Source organism: Ambystoma mexicanum, chromosome 3p (genome assembly GCF_040938575.1).
Source record: "Ambystoma mexicanum isolate Mex_15411 chromosome 3p, UKY_AmexF1_1, whole genome shotgun sequence".
Classification (NCBI taxonomy): Eukaryota; Metazoa; Chordata; class Amphibia; order Caudata; family Ambystomatidae; genus Ambystoma; species Ambystoma mexicanum.
Genome location: NC_090925.1, coordinates 1,194,442,527 through 1,194,465,550, shown reverse-complemented (window position 1 = coordinate 1,194,465,550; position 23,024 = coordinate 1,194,442,527). Strand labels below are relative to the sequence as shown.

Sequence of the window (23,024 nt, the reverse complement as noted above, 5' to 3'; positions counted from 1 at the left end):
TATATCATCGATTTACAGCAATTACATCAGTAAATGGAGTGGTATCAGAAAGATTTTTGTTGGGCAGACAGAGGGACGAGGCAGGGATGCATGCTCTCCCCACTATTTTCATTTTATTTACATTTTATTGGGCATTTGTAAGGCGCTTATACATCAAGAAATTGTGTTTCAAAGTGCCCATAAAGCATGGGATGTGAACAAGGAAAAGCATGACAGTGTAATCTCAAACAGTGATGAGCAAATATACAATAGTGGTCCTACTAGGACTTGGGAGCTAGTGCAGATAGAGAGAAGGGACAGGGGAGGGTATAAGTGCTAGTATTATTCACATTGTCAATTGAACTGTTGGCAATAGCACTTAGAAGTGATGAAGGTATCGGAGATATTACAGTTGGAAGTAAATCAATACAGCGGCTCTGTTCTCGAACAAAACCTTGATATATTAGGTGAACCCCAAGGATTTCTGTGCTTAAGCACTTGAGTTATTGGATGTATATAGAAAACTGTCGGGATGTAAATAAACTTACAAAAGTCGATAGCCATGCCATTTAAGGAAATCTCAGAAGAATCCCTGCAATCCTTACGGGAATTACAGTTTCGTATCTCTGATAGGAGTATCAAATAACTGGGGGTGTTTATCAAGAAATCTCTAGGTGACTTATGCAAAGCCAAGTTACCTGGTTTTGTGGGGTGAATACAAAGACGACTTCCAGCGATGGGAGAAGATGATATTGTCTTGGGGAGTAGGTTAACAACTATCAAAATGAAGCTGTTACCAAGCATATTGTTTCTGTTCCAGATGTTGCCAGTTCGGGTGCTGCTGTCTTTCTTTGATGATATCAGAAGGGTTTTGACAAAGTTGCTATTGCAAAGGAAAACAAGTGAGGGTAGTGCATAACACCCTAACTTGAAGTGAGTAAGAAGGTGGAGCAGGTCTTCCCTTTATGGAAAGTTACTATAAGGTGGCCCAACTAAGATTGTTGGTAATATTCCTCACTTATAACAAGGAAAAGCAGTGGTCTGTATTAGAAAATGCACTCTTTAAACCAGTAATGGTAGGGGTATGGTTATGGGTGCCAAATATGCGGCTCCCAGGAAAGATTTGTAACCATTTTGTTCTCAAAGTGCTCTGGGATATTTGGAAACAGCAGAGGGTTATGGAAGATGTAACATCCTGGCCATCAACTATGAGCTGTACATGGGCACCTCCGATTAGAGACATGATACATGAACCATTGCACTTCAAAACATGGTACGAACGGGGATTGGTAAGAGAAGGACAACTGTGGAATGAGGAAAGGTGTATATCTATATATCAACTTCAACTTATGTTGGGGATACCAAGGCCATCACCAGTAAAGCATATATAACTTAAGGGAGGATTACTAGACCCCAAATGGAAAGGGAATTTAGGGTGGCCACTTACCAGCTTTGAACAAGTGTTGGACAGGCAGGCAACAATGAGGGTTGGTGTCTAAGTTGTACAAAGCAGTGATGGACATCAATAATGGAAAACATAATGAAACAAGAATGGGGGAAAGACATGGGAAGAGAACAGAAAGAGAATGGATACGAATGTGTGAAGGGACATGGAAGGCTTTGTTATCAATGAAATATAAAATGCACAATTAGCACATGTTAAAGCTAGTTAAGATGTGTGTTGGGGCAAACCCCGTTTGTTGGAGGGGATGCGGGGAAACTGGTACAGATTGGCACATGTTGTGGAGCTGTCCCCTCATACAGGCCGACTAGAGAGAAGTTCAAATCGGATATTAAATTATGCCTCTTATTACAAACGATTTGTATGTATATTGGCCTACGCCAATTTGCTTAGAATTGTACGCGAATAACTCTCTGCGGCAAGGTCTTGACCTTAGAAATTGATGTAAACCGCCATCTTGAATCAAGCCTCCATCTTAGGTTAGAAACCGCCATTTTGGGGTTTTATCCAAAGTCACCCTGTAATCTAAAATGGCCGTCTCGTGTGTCCTTGTTGTTGCCTTAACCTCTCCAACTTCTGTAGGGGAGTTAATGCCCAACCTCCCCTCAGGCTATATGTTAGGGTCATGTAGACCTTGTCCTTTGTTGACCTCGGGAGCAGGGGATTACTTGAATTAGCAAAGTTAAAACTACAAATGTATAAGGACAGTAATACTATCCAAATATAATAAGTTAAACATTTGTTTGGTCTGTATTAAACCAGCATGTAAAGAGTGTAAATGTTAAATTAAAGAATAATGGAGTGTGTTAGTAAATGTATTGAAAAGTAAACCGCATGCACAAGATATGTAAATTAGGAAAGTGAACCTGGCGCGACCCTAGCCCAGTGTATGATTAACCTGCAAGAGGGCTGGACATCATTTTACAAATTGTATAAATGCGTCGATTGTCCAGCTGGGAAATTCTGTCACTGCTCACATTGAACCCTGCAGGTGGTCTCTGTGAAGTATTGACGGCCAAATAGCTATTTGTGTACTTTGTTGAATTCTGTTTGGTTTTGTAATAAAGATTCTGGGAATCTTTATAAGCCCGTGTTGGTGTATTTTCCTTTGCTCGGTTTAACAGCCGTAATATTTAATTTTTTCTGATTCCACAATATGCCTAGAAATGTGATGATAGAAGTGAGGGTGTACCTCACCATGCATTGGAAGACACCATTGCTCCCCACATAAAGGGAATGGGTGGGGAAGACAAAAGAGATAAACAAAAAGGGAAATTTGCAGCCATGTTACAAGGACTTCCCAAGGTGCTGGGAACTGAATGGATGGCATTTGTTGATAAACATATGGGAGGTGCACACATGAACAAGGGGGGACATGAGTCAGAAGTGAAGACAAGGGATTGAAAAGAAAGTTGGAGAGGGTCAATAGGGATGGTTGTTTCAAAAGGATGGTGGGGAGGAAGGGAGAATTGAAGGGGAAGATAAGGGTGGGTCTGAAGGCGGAGGAGGAATTGTTGTTAAACCTCATGAATGGAACTTGGAACAATAGTGAAAAATACATAATGAGGTGACAGTATTGCAGGTTATATCACGTCGAGTATACTGCATGATATGATGACTTGGGGGCATCATGTCAATGGTAATGTTCTTGGTTTCTATTTTATGAAAACTTGAATAAAAAGATATTGAAAATCATAATCTCATTAAATTGTACCAAAGCACTATCACAGATGTAACTGATATTGGACCATGCTTCAAAGGGCCCTCGTAACGTTGCCTAATGAAGATATGTTTGATAATGTGCATTCTGGGAATAGTCTGTTCATTCTATGATAACATGACTTGCCCACCCAAACACCTGCAGATTCAAGTTATTGTAAGCATAGTGTAAATCACACACATTAGTATCCCAGGATAGAACAGACTGGAAACAGTTTTTTGATTCTAACATGTATATGTGTCATTGGGAAAAGCAAATGTAACTTTATATGTACTTTTGGAATGTTTTAAAATGAAGTCAATGATTTTGATATACTGACTGGCAAGTGGTAGAAGTGTCACTAGAATGTCTAGTGTTATTCATAACTTAAGCTCCATATTATAGGGCGGCAATTCGCTGCCCTATAGTTAAGGTGACTCTTGAGTTCCAAAAGGAATTTGCAAAAATGAATTTCTAACAACTTCTGCAACTGATGTAGCCAAAATGGAGCAGACAATGTTGTACACCTGGCACAGATAAACATCCCCTTCCCATACTTGAATGTTTGTGAAAGATTTGTTAAAAAATAAGGAAGTTATTAAGAAAAAAAAAACAACACTTTCTGCCTACTCCACATTTATGTTCCCATGGACAAAAAAGTAGTGTTTTGCTCCAGTGCACATTGGAAGTCACAGAATGGATTTGGACCAGGTCTGAAACAACTTGGGCTCGAAGGGCGGCCTTGCAATCCTTTTGCTGTTTGGGGTTACTCTGTCCAGTAGTTTTTCAAAGTATTTGATGGAGAAGGGGGTGCCCCCTTCTCTCAAAGACCTATGAGGCATTTCAGCAGAGAGGCTTTTCAGATGCGAGAGATAGCTGTGGCCATACCTGTGAATTTCAGAAAACAAAGAGCAAAAAAATGGCATTTGGAGGCATAAAAACTGAAATGGCATAAGGCTAGAGGTGGGGGTGGGGGCAGGGAGGTGTCCACCATGTGAAATTTGGGAGTTAGAGGTAGGCCAGGGACCGAGTTTGCAGCTCAAACGTTTTCCCTTAGTCGTGGTTATTCGGTGCGATAATTGCAGCTACCAGAGAAAACGAGATCTGGCAAAGTGCGTCACACGGAACAGCAAGTGTGTGAGGGGGTATGGGAGAGGACTAGGGCGGCAAATGGGTATTTGTGGGACTGGGCGGACCTTGCCCTGGAGAGGGGCACTTAGTGAGTGAGCGGGGGTCCAGGGGAACCTAATCGCAGTTATATGTAGTACATTGCGATTGTAGCTGCGGTTATGAGGAAAAAGTAAACCAAAACAAAAACATGCATACAGCTACAGTGAGGGCGGGGGTGAAAAGAATAAAAATAATAGAAATAGTCCACGCCCTTCACTGTGGCCACTGGCCTTGGCTGAAAGACAAGTCTAGTGACCAGGGAGTGTTTTAAAAATAGACCGGGAGCATGTAGGCACAGCCAAAGGCCATGGCAAGTGGCTAGGGAGTGATGTAAAAACTAAAGTGGGCACAGCTGAAGGCCGTGACCACTGGCCCTGGCCAGGGCTAGTAGCCAATTACTGATTTAAACTATCCAGCTAGCAATGGTGGCCCAGTGGTGCCAAAATAAATACACTGGCCACCGCCAAAGGCCGTGCCCACTGGCCATGGGTAAAAGTGTCAACAAATATACAGTGGGCACTGCCAAAGTCAGCATGTTCCCATTGCAAAGCCAAAGAGCAGATATATATTATAAGAGAAGGGATTAACAATGCCATACAGACTGGTTTTATTGGGGATATGGCATTATGGCGGAGATCAACGGGAATGCACCGAGTTAAGCCTGCCCAAGGTTCCCAATACATTGAATTTCAATGGTTTTGTTGCATTACGTTTAGTCACCTTAACTGCACTTTAACCAAAGTTTTTTCCTTGAATATGACCCAATAGGAATGGATGGATGAATGTGGGAAATAGTGAGATTCATCCAGGCAGCTCCTTTGTGTTTTTGTTGACCAGCTGTCTTATTATGTCATATTGTGGTGACTTCCCTTTTATGAAGTCTGGCAAATACCTTAATTTCTTTATTTTAATACATTTGAGTTTTGAGCAAACTGTCTCTTGCCCAGAATTTGGGGTTGGACTTTATAAGAAGGGGTAATAGATTGGAATGTCCACCAAATGAAGAACCCAAACATGAACATTATTTATCAAAATATATCTCACGCTGCCTGTTTATAACCACATTGTATTTAAAGTGTGCTCGTTTTCCTTAATGCGTTTATATGGACTAGCTTTGAGCTACTTTCCAAATCATTTCTCCATGATGCCGGTTTGCAGGGGTAATCTAGTGCAGGGTACTGCTCTATGCAACCCTCTTCCTTCCCCTTAGGTTTTGTATATTGCCCTGTTGGATCACTTATAGAAGAAATTTAGGATTTGACTCATTCATCACTTGATCCTTCAATCCCCTGCTCTTAGTTTAATAGCCAGATGCAATTGTATTTGCTTTGCCCCTTTTTAACACCAAAATAGAATAAATACCCCTGTCGAATCAAATCAATCACTGAAATTGAATTGTGCTTCTTTTAAGTAATTGCCATTTCCCGTTCCTTCCATCTACTGCTCACATTCTGCAGTCCCCGAGACAATAAAACATGATCAATTATGATCGCACAAATCAAAGCAAAATCAGATAAAGAATGGTTGGTGCACTTATCATGAAATCCCAGTACAGGCTGGTAGGCTTGAACTCGGACTGCAGCCCTTGCCCGCATTGTGGAAACTTGCTGTCTGTAAGCTGTGGGCCACGATTACTATGGATGTTTCCCACGAGAGAAACCTCCTGAATCGTACTGTAGAACACTCGCGTAGAATGACCAGGAGTGTTTGGTTTTGCTCAATGGAAAAAAAAAAACATTATCCCATTTTTTTGGCTATCGGACTGAGTGAAGTCCTCAACTCAATGAGTGAATTTCATCTTGCTAAAATGGAGGATAAGATGTGTTATTACGATTGGGCTTTGACTACAGATCAACCGGCTCTTCGTCAGAGTTATGTGCAGTATGCCCATCAAGCCATCCCTGAGGATACTGCCTGCAGTTATCTTACTAGGTTCAGTGATCCAGGACTGATACATTTTGTTCTTTATTTGAGATTTAAGATTCTATCGGTTTTCGCTTATACTTTGTCATGGTAAGGAATGCCCCGAGAAACGATAATCTCTAGGTTGTGCAAGGAAACCACTGAGGCCCAATTTTGGAGTTGATCACATGGGGCTGAGTCCCTTCTACTTACTGCCGTGGCATTTCATATCTGGGAGAAGCTGAAGATTAGATTATGTGATTGAGCATGTTAAGGTTTTTCTGTTTCATTTTCCAAGCATTATGTCTGCAACTGAGTTTTCTTGTATTCTTCTTTTTTTCTATAAGGTATCAAATGAATTGTTGTAATGTGGCAATTTGTAAATTTGTAATTGGCTTCTTTTTTAAAAATTTGATGTTTGTTGTGCGAAAGGTTAATTGAACCATGTGCACCTAAATAAAACATTTTTTTTTTGATACATGCTTTTTTTAAAGGGAAAAAGTGAGCATCCACCCCATTAGGTCACAAGGAATGTCCAATGGTTATCCAGCTTTCAGAAAAGTGAACCTTGCCTGTTCATGTCTCTTTGCGTCTCATATTTGTTCTGATGCAGAGTCTTCTTTGTGTGTTCCAAAAGCACTTTCTAAGCGGCTCAGTCATAGATTTTTCTGGGATAACTGCATTTGCCTTTTTAATAAAATATGTATTAGAGGCAACTGTGCTTTGTACACAAACAGTATATATATATATATATATATATATATATATATATATATATATATATATATATATATATATATATATATATATATATATTGGTGGAACATTCCCATTTCCAATAATTTTACAGTGGTAGCGTCTTGGAATGCAAATGAAATGGATGCCAGATTGGTGAAGGGGCAAGTGAGGACATCTAAAGGCTACAAAACAAGCAAATAGTTTACTGCAATGCATAGGAGTGCACTAACAGTCCCATTATATACGGTATTCCATATGTATGTACTGTTGAGAACATGGATGTTGTTCACTATGGTGGCGAGTAATGCTTCCATAGGTCTCACATGCTGCTTCAAGAGATAGGAGTGCTTTTCAGGGTCTCCTTAAAGCCCCAAACAGTCCCATCCACCACTACCTGCCCAAAACATGCCCTTCTAGTATCTCGGAACGATCTCTGAAAGGTAAGGATTTAATTGCAGCTGTAAATTAGCTCTCAGAGCAATACAAATGTTAGCAGTTTTTGTATTGTTTTTAGCAATGTGCCTGACTTCACATCTGTTCCTTGCATTGAATTCCTGTTGAAAAGTCGCATCAACAAATCCAACATATTTTGCTCTTTTATAAGCATCCGATAGGCATTTGACAGGCATTGCCATCATATGCCCAGGTACTTGCACAGTTTACCAGCTATATCCATTCTAAGGCCTCGTTGTACCTTCATGACAGGGCAGCAACTACCTCTAGCACCCCAACACAAAAGCCAACACTCTTGGATTTGCCAGTGCTTCTTTTCATGCCCAATTAGCCAAGCATGTCCGGTCGGTTGCTCCTGGGAAAATGATGCCGTCCTTTATGTTGAGGTAGTGTTTTCTGTACTATAGGTGCGGTGGGATGTGCCACACTAGGTTTTTCTATTACCCTTCTGGTTGTCTGGCATTTGGTATTTAAGGACCGGTTACCTTTTCTTATTGCACAATGACTTTGGAGGCAATACCCCTTTGAATATGACTCGTTTTTTCTAGGATCCAATCAAGTCACGTTATCAGCAGCTCACACTGTACTTGTCTATGAGCATAGATGGCAATAGTGGAACTTCACTAAATAGCCTATATTCTGAGAGGTGTACAGATATATTAGGAAATTAAACATAATGTGATGCAACAGAAATGATTCACACAGTAAATCGATGCCCAGTTCTTTAAAAACTGTTTGCCACCTTTGATCTTCAGCTATTGTGGACAACGCATGCAGTAACATAACAGATGTATTTGTAAAGCACAAGTTCACCCCGAAGGGGCATCTTGGCACTAATGACAGATGTTCATTGTTACCCAACTTAATGGTACTCATTTTATCGACCAGAGAAGGATGAAGGACTGAGTCGACCTGCCGGGATTCGAACCTGTGACCATGGGGATGCATTAGTCCACTGTGCCACAGACCCGACTACAGTACAGATGTACAATGACATTACATAAACGTTGTCGGTGTTGGTATTACACGTAGCATCTCATTCAGTGATCATCAACAGAAAACATGCATCAATCGGTGGGTGTAAATTTGGGATGTTTTTACCCATGCATACAAGCCCTACCATAAAACTGTGCTGTACTGGCATGGAAAACATCATGATGGCAAGAACTCCCCAGAGAGTGCACAGGGAAAACATGAAGAATAGGCTGCCACCCATTTTTGCCTATGTTGTGAGCACAGGAGGGCACTGCCTAAAACCACCATTGGGCTACACACACAGTAGCCTGAAACCATTGGGAATGGCAATGCTGATTGCAAAAAAAAAGCAACTCAGAACTGTGGGGAATTCATTTTCTTAATCCCAAAAATGGTTGCATTACCGGTACTTTGTATATTGTGAGTACCTAGCAGAACTGTGCAGAACCAATCTCTTAGTTAAAATAATCTAATCCAAACTATTTTAACCTAAGTAGAACTACCTCCTAGAAATCGTGTCATCTGTCATTTTTAAAGCTGCACAACTGTCACCTGTCAATTCTGAAGCTGTCACCTGTCATTTTGAGTTTACTTTAAATCCGAAAAACTACCTTTATTTAATCGTCCGTATCTCTGGAACCGTTTGGGCTAGGAACGAGATTTAACTTTCCTCTGAAAGCTTAGAATCTAGGCTTTCCAACACGATTTACGCACTCACGAAATTTACCGCGATTTGCGATTTTGGCTCAATAGCAGCTCCATTCTTTCTTTTGTTAAAATCCATTTGCAACTTGGTAATAACTCATAGAGCATTGCTAAAGTGAGCCTGAACTAATACCAACTCGCATCTCCCACTCACCCTGAATCTCTAGAGGGAATTAAAATCAGTTGGCACATTTTCCCATCCATTGCCATCACATTTAAAAAGCATTTTGGGCCTGTGTTTCAAACTCCTACCTGTTTCCTCTAAGCTTGCTGGGGGGGAACTGAATTTCGTATTGTATTTGATTGCATTCCTGAGAACTGTGTGCTCCTCTTTCCATCTCCTTCCATTTCTTACATTGCATAGGGGAGGGGGGTGAATTGCCAGAGAAAAAGATCTTATCTTTTGCTAAAAATCATATCAAGTATTTCTGTACTGCATTTTATTCATCATTGCTTTTCCCTTGAAACCATAAAAGTATTTTTGCTACTTTATCCATCCTATACTAACTCCTCATTGATTATAAAGAAGTGTGCTACTGCCAGATTACCCATTGTTGATCAACATCATATGTCTAAGTGTACTATCAGCTATTCATTTATTATAAAAGTGTGATATATATATATATAGTTTAATTTTTCAAATAAACCTTTTAATTTGCAAAACAAACCTACTTCTTGGCTCAGTGGGGTCAGGGGGATTCTAAGAGGGGGGTGTTATACAAGGGTGGTCATCCAGATTACTGAACTAGACATAAAAATACATTAATAAGGGTTTTCCTCAGCATCCCAGACTAGGCATTGACTTGGCTGTAGTGTTGATTGAATATCGCTTACATAAAGAATTACAATCATATTCTGAATTTGAAACCCAAAGGTTAGGCTTGTATTCTGAGGAGGGTTGAATACAAATTAAGTTGAATACACAAAATGGGGCCACGTTTGAAGGACTAGGGCCAACATGAAAGATATTGTGCGCGGTCAGTAAGACTGAGGAATGAATCTGGGTACGAGTAAAAGAACAAATAGAAACGGATTTGGTCGTCCATTTTGATACAACTAAGAAGCCAATGTATGCGCCTACTCAAGAGAGCCCCACTGGGTTTCCCAGGCCTCTAAAGATGAGCGATCATGGGCTCCCTCCAGCCCCCACACCGTGGCCTCCACTGGCCGCACAACCTATCCCTAATCATACCCACAAATCTGCAGTGCGTCAGCTTATTCCACAGATCATTATATTAATGTGATATTGTACTCTGAACATATCACTTCAAAATTATTTAGTGGAAAATACTGAGAACTAAAGGACTGTTTTGGGACTGTGTAAATGACAAAGACGCACACCTGCAGTGCAGCAGAAACGAACTCATTAGCAACAGTCCGTCCTTGAGACCCAGGCTGCAGAAAGCCTCTTCTGGAAGGTTTATTTTCGTGAAACGAATCCTGTCTTTAGTCTCCGAAGCATGATGCCTTTATTTGCGTTATCTTCAAATGCCTGCAAAATGCGAGCCTGCTGAATATTCCAGCACCCCTGCCAGTGCTCTTATGGCTGTAACCCCCAAAGCAACAGCTGCCTTCAAAGGAAACTACAATAAGACACTTAGTTTTGCCCCCAGGCTTTCTGCTGGAAACAAGCGCCTTCAGAAAGCCAAACCCTTTGTAAACACCGTATCTATACTTATGGCCAGCAGCTATGCAGCGCGATCGAAGAATGAAAACACTTAATGGCTGAAGAAAGGCGAAGCAGCCTGCATGGCTAAGAACACGAACGCAACAAGGAAACATATGCAAGCCTGCCTGCCCTCGCAGTGCAAAATGATTGTTGCCACCTTCACCCCTAATAGACATAAACCTGTTCCAACGCATTTTGATGCACTGTCTTTTGTACTCAGTTTGTAGCTCTCTGGATGTTTTGGACCACAACTCCCATGACCCTTCAATACTGATTGGCGTTACCGCAAGTCGGTCTGGTGAAATTTGTGCAGGACCACTAGTTGCGGTGGTGCCGTTAGTCCCCATTTATTATGAGTCCATATGACTCAATGGGGCTTCTCAGCGTCACTACCGCCACAACGGTAATAGCGCCTTTGGTAATAGCGCTGAAAATTGACAAAAGGCTGGAGGTAAATCTCCAGGTTTCCGCCCAACCTCGGGATTGGGTGGAGCGTTAATGCAGTGGTTTTAGCATTACCGCCACATTTTTACCACTCCGCCCAAGCCGTGATGAGGCCCTATGCTGGCAAGAGATGATAGGAGCAGAGGTCCAAAACATCAGGAGGGCCACAGACTGACTACCAATGGGTGATGAGCCATTTGAAGCCCCATGAAATTCTCACGTTAAAGAAATTAATGTTCCTGGGAAGGAACCCTCTGCAGGGTTCTGATGCGGTTGCACCCACCAGGCAGTGATCTAAAGGATGTTTTCGAAGTCACTACACCTATTAGTAGGGGAATTTAAGGTGATTGTATTACTCAAGTTACAAAAGGGTAATCGCCTTATTTTATGTTTCTAAGCGTTACATTTCAAGCCACACTTTTTAAAGTCACACCTGCGCTGTGAGCAGCACATTTCGTTTGGAAACAAATCACACATCAGCAGAGTGTAATGCAATGGATGGCTTGCTTTGAAGCACGTTCACCATCTGCTGCTACTCTCGCCGTTAGGAACGCCACATAAAACCCCAATTACTGCACATCAACAAGAATGTACATGCGAGTTAGAGGAACTTGTTAGCATAATATATTCCCACATTTATTTTTTCCTGTCAATCAAATGCCAACTGTGTTTTCCCCAAGACGCTTCGCCGGTGCAGAGCCGTTTTTCATGTTAATGTGCACAACAAGGACAACTAAAGTTGGAACAACTTTGTGGGCCTATTCACTCTGCAGAAAAGTATTGGAGTGTTGTCATGCACCCTGTGCAGCTAAACACGTTAGCATGCCACATCAGTCATGAACAGCCCTTCACCAGAGAGTTCTAGAGCGGGACCAATGCTGCTGGATTGGGATGGGGAGAGTGTGTTTGATGCAGGCCTAGATTGATGAAAGCAGATGGGGCTCAAAATGATGTGAGAGGAGGCACATTTCAGAGGCCTTGATTCACACAATTATTCGATTTGGCTTGTCAGGGTTTCGTTCTAGGTTAGGAGTACTGACTGATGCACTCAGTTCTTGAATATTTGAGAGTATGCCATTCTTGTTAGGGTGCTTCAGACTTCCTACACAATTGTAGGAATCCGCCGGTGTTTCCTGGGATATAGGCAATATAATGTGTTGTGAGTTGGCTTCTGCTGGCTGATGATCTTAAAGCTATTTGGGCCGTGAAAAATAAGTTCCTGCTGCCTTCGGGCTTAGATCACATAAAATGCATCCAATAGAGTTGATAAAAGGTAAAGTGAAAAATAAATAATAAAGTCAAATCAAGATTTACTTGTTTTGCCCAAGGCGACTGGAATTATTTAGGAATACACATTTCAAAATTTGGGGACTCTGCCATGATATGAAGAAGTATTTTAATATCTGCATGTCTTACCTAGTACTCTCTAGCTAAATTCAACTTTAGCGCATTGTCTTGCATTTGCATTATTTTTTTATTTTTTTTTTACAAAGCAAAAATAGGATATTATATATTGCATGGCATGATGAGATTGATTAGAACATTCCAACATTTTTATGTTTTATGATGAACTGTCTAGTCTACTGTACATTGGTGATGTAGATTTAAGTCACCCTAGGTACGGGTCCTTTAATGACTAGCAATTATACTTACTTTCCTTTGAAATGGCTTTGCACCCTTGGTCATTAGTAAACCTATATTTTCAATAGGTTATGCACTCAGAATATATGATTGTGACAGGATGCCATCTGGCTTTTTATTAATGAATACAATGTTGCATGTAAATTAGTTTCTAAAAGGAATGTCTTCCAAGCAGACACCCCATGCATGAAATGTTCCATGCCAAAGACATAGTGCATTAGTGTGCCCTTGCTGCACCAGTCTCCCGATAACTGCATCCCCTACTCTACAGTGGCACAGGACACATTTTCTTTCCTGACAGTTGCTGAGACACCAAGTGTCTGCCGCCAGAGGTAGCATTTTAACTGCTGCACCACAAAACTAAAATTATAATAACTGTCTTATCAGTCTTGTGGCAAGTTAATCAGTAAGAATACGCGATACCTGGTAATGATATGGTGACCGACAAGAGCACACAATTATTAAAGCCACCCCAATTAAATATTGTGCAAGTGCCAACCCTGTGACTCCAGGTCAATCAAATACATATCCATGGTTAGCCTGGCTGTCCCCTGTCCTCCTAGTGGGACAATAGCCAGGATGATGGCTTCCTTTGATTCCCGAGGATGAAGGGTTATGCCCCCCGCACCCTCCCTCAAGGCACAAGACTTCTGACATGGAGATCTCCTGAGAATGCTGCTTTGAAGGGTCACTCAAATAACAAAGGCAGCTTCACAGTGGGGTATTGCGCACCAAAATTCAGTCAGCAAGCCTGGGCAGTGGGAGGAGATAGAGTAGCCAGAGAGGGCAGGTGGACCTGAGAAGGGGTTCCATAATCTTGGTTTTCTGTTGAGGCTCTCGTCCTCCCTCTCACCTACTTTTGCTGCAGAACAAGGCCATCTGGGTCTGATGTAAGATTGTTAGGGTCACTTGTTACAATTACAGGGATTACAGCAGCCATTCTTGGATCCAATCCCAGGAGACACGTTGCCTTTATAAGGCGGGAGTCTTCACCACTTTCATGATTCAACTTTGGACAGCTAAAGAAGAATACACTTTTGGATCTCTGCTGGGAGTGCAGTCCTTTCCAAAGTCATAAATCCTCTGACGTAGGATAAATACAGAAGGCATCCAAGGCAGAGGTGAGCTCTGTCCCCAAACATCAGCAGTAAGCATTGGGGCTTATATGCTGTGGACCAATTCCAGACACTGCCAGTTGCGCTGAAATCAGGCTCAACACTAGAGGTGAAGAAACTGCTATCGGTGCCAGCCAAACTTCCTGTACTGGAAGTGCAAAGCAGGAAGAACTCTGCTTTTCCTAGAACCCTGTTGATAGTCACTCACAGTAAGATGGGAAGTTCACACCAGCCTGGAATCCTGTTTCTCTGCTTCAATTAACAATTGCATTATAAAATCAATAAAAGACATTACAAAAATTTAATTAATTAAAAAAATATTATGGAAATATTAATGTGATTCGTACAAAATGACTTCACAAAGTGTGTACTATTAAAACACTAAAAAGTGAAACACCAGATAACTTTTTAGGCAAATAAAGAATAATGCCTATTCATCAACCCCAAATTACATTTGGGAGCACACACAAATTAGCGATTATCCTCAATCATGCAGGTTTTACAATACCAGGGCTACTAATTTGTAGCTCTTATATACATCAATGTGAGACTGATCTAGCTGCTGCTCAATGAAGTCAATAATAACGCAACATGTTTCGTTCTATTAAAAAACATTGGTAAAGATGGTAGAACTTCTTCAGGGGAACAATAAAACTCAGCGAAGGCAGAGTTCTCATAGAAAAATGTTCATCCTGGATTAGACGCTTTTAACAACAGACAGTAGAAGTAAATTCTTAGTCTTGTAGTGATGAAAAACCTATAAATATAGTGCAGAAACAGCTGCAATTAGTGCTGATATCAATTGCATTGGGCGCTACTCTTGAAATTAATCCAAACAAGTAGCACTTAGCAGCAGAATAACTTGAATACAGTCTCAGTGTATCAAGTGTCTTATCAATAGAAATCATCCTATAAATACAGACAAACATAACGCATAATGTCATCAGTAAATCCACTGGCTCACTAGAACAAACATAAGCAAATCAAATAAAGTTGTAAATCTAATACAGAGCATAATTACCTTACTGAACACGGGACACAAACTCCTATTTTCATCTGAATGATCTTTATTATAATCACTTTCAAGCTCAACACCCTCCAGTTAATAATCTCGATGATCATTCTGCCCTTTATCAACCCCATTATGATGAAAAATATGGGGAAAGAGAACAGAGAACACTAATGGAGACTTGAGTTAAAAAAAATAATTACTTAACTTCAGTTATATACTTCTATTAACAATTGTGCTATGCAACACTTACTGAAATACAATTGAGCGCTGTAGATGCTCTTGTAGAGGACGGTTCAGGACTCTACCGCTTTAATTCATAAAGCCATTGCATATAAACTGTTGCAACTATAAAACACAACCACACGACTCATGTAGCGGGTACCCAAAATTGCAAATGAAAGATAACTAGCCAAGCCAAATAATACTCAATTCCTCATTTAAAAAGAGATTGTGAAAAACCACTTGCACAGTACGTAGCTGGAAAATATAACGGTCAGTGGAAAAACGCTGTTCTATGGTTGGGTTTTTCAAATATATCCATCAACGACACGTTGCATCTGTAAATGTACGGTAACCTAATATTTGTCACAATATTACTATGTTAGGCCATCTAAAAAGTGTCTAGGGTACAGAGGATGAAGACTCTGTAAAGCTTACCCTACAAAAGAAATTCAGCTTTGCAGTCTGTCCAAAATTCTACTGTGCGTCCCGAACTAGAGGTGAACAACAAGCTAACCAACTCTCATAGTTGATGTAGCCAGCAATGTCACGTGTCGCTGCCTGGAAGTACCCGTGGTAGCCTCTATTACCTATACACGCAAAGCTGGTGGCCATTTTAAAGAGGTGTTATGGCAATCACATCTTTTGGGAACCAACACAAATATAGGCATATTACAGAGTAAGCCAGTCTAACATCTCATTAAGGCTGATTTCTACACTTCTACATAGAAATATGAGCCATTGGTCTTGATTGTAAAGTTTATTTTTGTCATTAGTCGGATTCCAACTTGGTGATATTTGTATTAGGATATTCCATCTCATCATATTGCATGTGTGTCCTCATTGCAAGAGAATGCCCTAATAAAGGGGCATCTAGCACATTTTTATGAATGCAACTTTTATGTTCAATGACATGTTTTGACTTTTCTGTCCTTTTTCCGATATAACATTTTTTGCAGGGGCACCAAATGGCATAGGCTACCATGTATGTATTGCAGTTTGTGAATTGTCTCTGTGTCCAAGGTCTAGCTAGACCTACATTTACCACTTTTGACCTATTAGTTTAGGCACAACAATTACATGTTATGCATGGAGTATGTCCAGTACGTTTTGAAAAAACACAGGTTTCCGTAATACTCATTTGATTGTCATTAGGTGCACTCACGTCATTCTTGGTCAATGGATCTTTCAGATTTTTTACCTCATTTAAAGGCACAAAGTGGTTGATTAACTGGAAAACTGCCTCCTTCCAAAGTGTGACAATGCTACTTATTGTGTTAGACAGAGTGTTGAAAATACTTACAAACACAATGTTATCATTTTTGTTGGTCTTGGTTTTATATTCTAACAATGCTTTGCAATTGTTATTGGTTCTTTTCCATGCTTTTCTGACTAACAACTTAGTTTAGAGCCTTCACCACACTCAGTGTTGTGGCTGCAGTATCAAATGCTACTCTACAGGAGCTATTACGCTTTAGTAGGAGTAACAGGCCCATGAGTAAATTCTCTTGCATGTGGCGTGGATGACAACTAGGGAATAATATTGGGGGATTTCTGTCTCTTACTTTATGAACAGGCCTTACTTTCAATATGTTCACCGTTTTATCAATCCAGATGGGAATGACAAAAGAAGTTAATTTCAGAGGAGCTAGAGCTTGCAGTAAAATTCAAGAACCAATCTTGTTGATTCAGCCACCTCAGAAAGTCTTCAAATGAGGTAGCATCACCAGTCCAAATAATAAGGATATCATCGATATACCTTTTCCACAATTGTGATCTCAGAAAATATGTATTAGACTCTAGAATCTTATATACCTCCAGCGATTAAACAAAGATTTGCCACAGAAGGGACTACTGAAAACCCCATGGCTGTTGCATGGACCTGATGGAACAACTTGTTGTTAAAAGAAAAAAGTGATTCTCAGTTAACGTCATTTCAGTACACCACAATATGAAGCAGTTGGGGGTAGTCCCACTCGTATGTTTGGCCAACAACAGTTGTTCAATCATATCCAAAGTTTCCATTTGTGTAATGCATGTATATAAGGATACAATATCGATACCAACTAGCAATTGGGTATTGGCGCCAAATGGATAGTTTTCTACTGCATTAATGATGTCGGTATGATCCTGTATAAATGATGTCATGGACATAATGAAAGGTTTCAGATGCTTGTCAGTGAATTTTGAAAGAGGCTCCAAGATAAAGCCAGTGACTGCGATAATAGGGCGAACAGGTGGATTGTCAAGTGTTTTATGTATTTTAGGTAATCTATAATATGTGGGAATAGATGGCGATTCTGCTTTCAAATAATCTCATTCCCGTTTACAAATCCATCCACGAGTAAAGGCTTTTTCTACCTTTACATTTATAAGGAGTAGTAAGCATGATGTACATAATTTCTTCTGTAATTCCTGCATAAAAAAGATGCATCATTAAACTGGCAGTAAAATTCATTAAATATAAAAGATTGGTGGTCTAGCATGACTATCGCTGCACCTTTATCTGCTCTATACAGAATGATGTGCTTGTTATTTGCCAAGCTATTAATTGCTCACCAGCAGAGTAAGTGGTCAAAACCTCTGTAAGAGACCAGGGGGGTGAAGAAAAGTCTGAGAGTGTAGCAGTACATTAGGAAAGGCATTCCCAATGAGCATCCATCCCTGAGATGGATGATAATCAGTAGGGCCCAGGAACAGCTAGATCTCAGCCCAGGATACTAACAAACTATTAGAAGGCAAGAAAAATGACAAGATAGTGAAGTCCATCCTGACAGATATGAATTGAACCTTTCCTGGTAATGTATGATTTCGAGAAAGTGCTCATCCCAGTTTGCAGCAGCCATTGTAAACCATGTTTGTCCCATATGGACACCATAATCAAATTGTGGGAAATTGCCAGGGCATGCATTTTATAACTGGATACCCGATTCTTATTACATGAGAAAGATACTTAATTTTGGTTGTTGGGTGCACTTCTTGGACGAATTTACACAATTATTACAGTCCAGACATGATGGGTCTCAAAACAAATCAGGAGATCCTGTGACATCTTGTGAAGATGAAGATCCCAACTGTAGCAGAACAGATGGAGATGCTTGGGAGATGCATGGGAGTCATGCGGACGCTAGTGAATTCCTGCTGGTTCATTTGCTTGTTTATACGTGTTCTTCCTGTAGCGACAGTGCTTCAAGTTTGGGACTGGCTATTCTACGATGGATCAACACTCCTTTTTTGTGTGGTATTAACAATCAAAACGACACCAAGCTTGCATTTTGAAGACACAAATCGTCCCATATTTCTGTGAAAATTTAAAGATATAACAAAGGCATCATTTTTCACAGAGTGCTACATGTTCATGCAGAAAATCTTTTCGGGGCCAGGAATTCTGTCCCTGACAACAGTAAACAAACTGTGCAGGACAAGACTTTTTGCACAGAAATTCTTACCAGGCTGACCCCTGTCCGATGAAGTACACTTATGACACATTCCTTCAATTGATCATTGCATTGAATGGTTCACATATTTCACCTCCATGACTGCTAGCAAGTACTTGACCAACTCCTCCTTCCTTTAAGTGCTGTAAATTATTTATATTGCATTTCCTTGTTATGGTGATTTAACATTTTTGGACCATCGAGCACCAGAGATTATGGTTTGTAAATTACTATGGAGAGTCACAAATGTTTGAGACTATAGGTATTTTCTAGAATATGAAATACAATCTATCAAGTGGACACTATGTTCTAAAACTTGAACTTCTGTGATGTTTCCAATAAATTATTTATTTATGAATCTTTGAGCACCACTTTGATCCAGCAGAACCTCATATCAACCAAACCTGACCACCAATTAAATCTCTTGATGCCATCATTTCAAATGTGGCCACAAACCAGCGGAACCATCGCCTCAACCTGACTCGACCACCGACTTTATCCTGTGGACTCCATCGAATCCCATAAGCTTGAACGCTGACTCAAACAGCAAAGAGCCCAATCTCATGAAGACTCAACACGGACTCCACACTACTTACATCATCACGGACATGGCTTGAGTACTGAAAGTAACATGGTTCTCAAGAATACCAGCAAAATAGAAGAATACCGTACTGCAGAGAGGCTCCGTTATCCTTGTCCACTTTCTGGGACCCTAGTGAATAATAAATTCCATTGCATAATAAGAAATTATCAATAAGAACCAGCAGAATCACTGATACTCTGCAACAATTTGCATACTAATGGTGGTGTAATACGGGCGTTTGTCAATTAGCTGTCCAATGAGATAGGTAGTCTCCCATTACCACAAGATGAAATACTATGCCCCATCAAAGATGGCCTCAATGCGAGTGACATGCCACTCGAGCTGCCTACACCGCCGGCCATGCCCCTTTGAGTGTAGGCCTATGTGAGAAACTCAATCCATATGGACACAGTGAATGCAGCATTTATCATACGACTGCCGTACCCCAAGAAGCAAAGAATTGGCGTAACAGCAAGTGTGGGCCCCTAGTTGGCTTGCACTACTTGCCCCATTACAATATAATATAGTAACATCGATCCGTGCTGTGTCATGTTGCATGTGACCGCAAAAACAAACAGATAGGAGACTGCTAGGTCTCTTGTAATGTGAGAAATACTTAGGATTATAAGCAAGGGCACTGCAATATTGAAACAAATAAAATGGTATAGGAGACTGCAATGTCTCGTTTGATGTGGACACAGCTTATTAATATGGGCAAGTGCACTACGGTACACCATGGAGGCATGTGTATAACAGAATGGTGTTACTCCATCTTCACCAGATTTATAAACACGGCACGGACTACCGCTTGGTGCTTTGTCTCCCCACAGTGAGATCAGACAAAGTAAGAAGCGGCTCACGGGACCGATAAGCCTGTACCTTAGTGCCAATGGAGAACCCATCGTGGCCCTGAGGTACGCTCTTTCCTGTATTTATGACTATTAAGGAGAAGCACGTATGTGTGTGAGGAGGGGGAGATTGAGCCTCCAATAGGAACATCAGAGAATGAGAAGTTATATTGACATGATGAAATATGAAATTATACTCAATAGAGGATGGTACATCCAGCTTGTAATGAACAGTAGCTTACAGTGCTACCCTCACTCATACTTAGTACCCCATTTCACTTTACACCAGGTCATGTTCCGGCTGCCAGCCCAATTACTATGGACGACATGGGTTGAGTGCAATGAAAATAACCACTGGTCCCGAGGAAGATGACATTCATCACGTAGTGATCAAAACCGGTCGACCTTTCCTATGCCGATATTAATTAAGGGAATATAATACGGCTATAAACTACCCTGCTGCTATACCAGACTAATGATATAGAAGCAGGTTTTGTTTAAAACGAGATGGCTTAAAATTGTGGACTACAACAGTGTTTTTTTAAAATGTTTCCTGACTTCTGTCTAACATCAGATGTACATACTCCAGTGTGGGTGACTACACTAGGCATTTTTTGCAAAAGGAACCAGTCCTCTCTGAAAATGCACTCAATGTTATAAAATTGTATTTGGGCATACATAGAGGTATAGCCATCCACTGTAGTCTTGTTTTAAATTGTTGTATTTAGAGTCTTATGCTAAGGACGATATGTTGCATGTGATATATCAATAGGGACAGTTTCTCTCTTATGTGCTTTCAGTTTTACCCAGAACAGTGAATGACAAACTGGGTTTTGGTGTCTGGAAGCTGTCAACAATAGAAGAAAACATCAGGATGAGCTGGAGTGGGGAATACGTTTTGTTGGTATTGGCTCTCCCTTCGTTGATGTCATTTCGCTGAAACGTAGAGGTAAGCAAAACATTTGCCACATGCGCTATAAACTCCAAATGACACAGAGACATTAAGTGACACCATAGAACATGTTATCCGGATGAAAGTTCAAGTTAGTATATGAAAGAATCATACTGCAGGTGGGAACAAAATGCATATATTTCTATTCTTACAGAATATGCTAAATTACAGGCACAGGTGCATACACGTCATGATTCGCTTCCCTGGACAACCAACATTGTCAGTCTATCAAAGTTCTTGGTTCCTCTGAGGGTGCGGCTACATGAAAGTGCCCTTTCCCCCTGTCCGATGAGTGGTAGACATGCAAAGCTAAATGCCGTCAAGCCTCTTTTCAAATGCAGTCTTTAAGTGTGTCCTTCCCACCCACTGGAACCAAGTACATCAACTCAAGGAATTAAAAACTCTGCCAATGAAAAAACATCAGCAGGAGTAGATTGTTTGTAAGCATCAGCAATGTGAAAAGTAAAATAATCCCATCCTAGTTTGTCTAAAGCTGGGAAACACTCGCATAGGAAAAGGAGGGAAACATTGAAGGAGCGGCTACATGATTAAGCAGCTTTTAAGTCTCCGGGGAAAGGCGAGGTGGAGGGGCATTAACACAAAACTCCTTCGCTTTCCCCTCAAAGCAGTAGAAGGCAAGGTAGGGCATTGTTCGAGCAGAGCCAGGGACTTCACAATGCAGATGGAACAGCCAATAAGCTTCGAGAGGAACACATCTGCAGAACCTCCCTGACTGCCTCCGAATTTCCCTCCATAATTTGTATCCCCTGCCTTTAACACTTTGTGTCCCTTCTCTCTGTATCTAACAATCTGTATTCTGGATATTCTATCTTTCCAATTACATTAACATGATTATATCCCATCACTGTCACCCATCGCTGTCCTTTCTTTTCCCATTGGTATATTGTAGCTCTGCCTGACAAAGTGTTGGTCATCAAATTTAGAGACCAGCATGAACTCAATATTACATCCAATATTTGGAAACACATGGGTACTTAATGCCCAGTTTGAGTGCTGAGATATGGGGATGATAGTGGAGTCTTATAATTCTACTATCACACAGATAATAGACATGGTGGTGCCACTAAAAAGGAAAATAGTGAATGCTAAGCATTACAGAAAACGGCGGTTTACCGATGAAATAACCTTAATGAAGAAAGAATTACAAAGACTAGAAAATAAATGGAGGATAACTCACTGCACCTGGAATGTCAACGTGCCCAATAAAACACTGCTATCTCGCAGGTCAAGAAACTGTTTTTAGAAGAGAAGATTCACCAATCAGCTAATTCTTCCAATGCCATTTTTACATTTCTGAATGAACACCCAATTCCTGTGTCTAAAGCTAGCACGGTTCAGATTTCAGAAGACTGGTGCAATCAAATGCAGAATTCCCTGAATACCAAAAGAAAAAAGAAAATAAGAGACGTCATTTCGAAATTCTCTTCCAGATTCCACGATTAAGATTAGGAGCACCTCTAAAATGGATACTATTAAATCAGATGTCACTACGGGCACCATTCCAAATGAAACTTCTTCCCAAGTGAGAATTCTGGCTTCTTACGAGACAGGTTCCTTGGATTTGTTAATTTGTAATGACCTGCCCATGCTGAATATCAAGCAAATCATATAAACTCTGAATCTTTCAACCCGTCCCAGTGAGCCGTTTAATTCCCAAGTTAATAAAGCTTGCGTTGATATCCTCTTACCTACCTTCACACATTATTAATTAATCTTTTAGAGATATATTTCTCCCACACACCCTATCTGTCACACCCTCCTTAAAAAAGGCATAATTGGACCCAAACAATTTAATCAACTATAGACCAATCTCAAATGTCTTTTCTCCTTAATATTCTAGGTAAAGCTGCAGAAATCCCGTTTTGCAATCGATTGGAACCCACACAGCTCCAAGTGGACAGGCATTCCGGCTTCTGCCCTTGTCCAAACTCTGAAATAGCATTATTGGACAATTGGACATCAAAGACACCTTGCTGAAAATTATAGATGAAGGGCATACA

At 40.6% G+C, this 23,024-nt stretch overlaps 1 protein-coding gene and 1 pseudogene across 3 annotated transcripts in view; one reads left to right on the top strand and one right to left on the bottom strand.

The window, feature by feature from the left end:
- SPOCK1 (SPARC (osteonectin), cwcv and kazal like domains proteoglycan 1) overlaps positions 1 to 23,024 on the bottom strand; it is a 3,006,883-nt gene that overhangs the window by 2,821,832 nt on the left and 162,027 nt on the right. The window lies entirely within an intron of this gene.
- LOC138581463 (growth hormone-regulated TBC protein 1 pseudogene) lies at positions 17,857 to 18,490 on the top strand (annotated as a pseudogene).